We start from the raw sequence: 2,717 nt of genomic DNA on the forward strand, positions 1-2,717 counted from the left end.
TGGCTGTAGTTTAGCTTTTTAGGTAAAAGGTATGTTTTCATTAGTGCATTTCTTGCTGCTGATCACTGTAAAAACACGTGGATCAGCTTTCCATTTCTCTTACGCAGATCATGATAACCTGTAGAGTAGAGTAGAGTACAATCATTTGTGCTATGTTTTTAATTTTCTAAAGCACCTTGATGACAGTGAGTGTTCAGTGGTGAAGCATCCTCTATTGAACAACCCTTAAAAAAAGAAAAACAAAAACAGAACCTTGCCAAGTCCAGTTTCATATAGGTAAAGGATAGATAAAATTATGACTTACTTTGGACTTGGCATAAAGAGTTCCCTTAACACCCTTCACAAAGGGATACTGCAGTTATACTACATACCCATAGGCACCACAATGAAAATTGAAGCTTATACCTAATTAAGGTTTTATACACACCAGTTCCCCCAGTAAATGCAAATTTTAACAAAATTAGACATGTCATATGTTGAAAATGCTCATGGCAAACAATCATTTTGCATTCCTGCAAATAAAATTGTTTTATACTGTAAGCTGGAGGCGAGTGTAACTTATTTTTGTAATAAAGTTTTTATTTTTTTTATGTGTCATTAATATAAATGTGTGTTAGTACAGAGACCTTCTGGTTAAAAACTTAGAATCGCACACATTTCAGTATGTTTACTTGTATTTACATAATTTTTAGAATAGTGGTTGCCAATAGCCTGTATGTTTTCACATTAATTGATTTTTTTTTTGTTATCTTAATAAACCATTTTAGTATGTTGTATGTCAATTACTGGGATAGCTGGGACATAAAGTGTAATTAAAAATTGTCAATATTCATTGGAATATGTAAATGTGCCTTGCCAGTTTTGAACTTTTAGGACAAAGTGAGTGAACAATGGTGAAATGAGTAGTCAATGCCTAAGAGACATTTGCTACCAGAGTTTCATATACTGCCCTTGCTAAAGAAAAGAAATTTCTTCCTCAAATTCGAGCGTAAAACTTAACAGTTGCATTAGCTTCTGAATTTTGAAATCTACTTTAAAAAATTAGGCTTATGGAAAGTGGGTTTTCTAATTGTAGCCTTAAGTATAAGTTTGAATTTCAATGTAATCCTTGGTGCTGGCATTCCCAGTGCCAAGGAGTTTAAATGCTCCCTTCAAAGAGGTTGCCATGCCTACTGGCACTTTTACTGTCATACGGTTTTATAAGGAACACTGTCAAGATGTGGAAACCAATTTTGAACTTGCTATGAAATGAAACACTGGGGACTGTAGGAGAGGGAAAGCCCTCAGATTCCTTAATCTTGAAATCTCTCCATTGCTGAAAAACTTAAAACACTTGTTGGATCACAAGTGCTAGTGACTAGTTCTTACTCTGGAAACGTGTTGCGGGGGATAATACGTTTTTGGAATTGTAACGGTAGATGGAAGTGCATAAAAACATTGCAACTAAGGCGCACTCTGTGTGTTGAAATTGTGGATTAAATTCCTAATTTCAGCTCTGATAAAAGCATGGGGGGATGACTAGAAATAAAAAAAGGCAAAATTGACAGGAAAGTTTTTAATGGAATGCAAGCAATGGTGAGTGAGCAAAATACCAAGATCCTGACAGTGTTCCCTCTAATTATGAACTCAAGCCATTATAACTTTTACAATTAAATATGATTTGCACTGTTCTGATATTGGTGCAGTTTTTTAGAAAAATTATCAGAAAACTAAATTGCATGTGGTGATTAATATTGTGGGAAAAAAAACTAAAATCAAAAAAATGTTATTTTTCAAAGCTTTAAATTTGATTGTTTAAAGAAAAAACATTAACTGGAAATACTGGTGAGAATGGGCAAGTGCATATATACAACATCAGTTTGGTTGCACTTGGGTGTTGGTAAACTTGAAATGTTCTACAGCAATAATGCATCTCTTAGGGGGTGCTTTGGTGACAAATGAACATATGACACAGTTCTTTTTGGCATGTTGAAGGCAAGTTTTGACTTAATATAATGTGCTGCCTCTGTTTATTCTCGTTGGAGGCTTTCTTTACTGAAACACCTGCAAAGGTGCATAAGTAGTATAGTTCCACATTGGTTTGTAATGCGTTTCAAAATTTGTAGTCTAATTGAATTTAATAAGAAACCAGAAACAGCTGCTGCTTAACACTTCTGGTTTATAAACACTCCAATACACAGCTTTTTAAATTATACTCCTGTTTTAATACTCATTTTTTGTTTGAAAGGTTTCATATAGGACATGCAACTGTAATTTTTTTCTTTCCAATTTTTAAAGAGGAGATTTGTTATGACCCAAAACTTAAGTTTGTGTTTATACTGTTGGAGGAAGGCTGTTACTACAATAAGATACTAAGATCAGTTTCTGAATTTCTGCGTTGTACAACTCTTATGTAAATACTGTCTTTAAAATCTAAAATAAGGAATACTAATTCTGTTCTTGTTGGGGGTGAGGGGTATGACATAGTTTAAAATGAATGTAGTGTCCTCTAAAAGCAGGATTCCCAACTTCAGGATAGGAATATTATACATGGCTGCACATTTTTATTCCCTTGTGCCTTTGATTATTCTTCAGAGGCTTAACTTTACTGTTCAGCCTAGCAATTATTTTGGTGCTTCCATACACCAGTGAGGGGAGACCTTTTTTTTTTATTATTTTTTTATTTTGAGAAATAAAACTGAAAGGCAACATGGACATAAACACAGAACATTTTCACA

General features: G+C 33.8%; 1 protein-coding gene across 2 annotated transcripts in view; it reads left to right on the plus strand.

Moving 5' to 3' along the window:
- SYNCRIP (synaptotagmin binding cytoplasmic RNA interacting protein) overlaps positions 1 to 1,674 on the plus strand; it is a 25,849-nt gene extending 24,175 nt beyond the window's left edge. For both annotated transcript variants that reach the window (XM_021545857.2, XM_021545866.2), the window contains exon 12: positions 1 to 1,674. This exon is cut by the window's left edge. The gene's annotated coding sequence lies outside the window, so the exon portion shown is untranslated.
- Positions 1,675 to 2,717: the final 1,043 nt, after the last annotated feature.

Source organism: Lonchura striata, chromosome 3 (assembly GCF_046129695.1).
Source record: "Lonchura striata isolate bLonStr1 chromosome 3, bLonStr1.mat, whole genome shotgun sequence".
Lineage (NCBI taxonomy): Eukaryota > Metazoa > Chordata > Aves > Passeriformes > Estrildidae > Lonchura > Lonchura striata.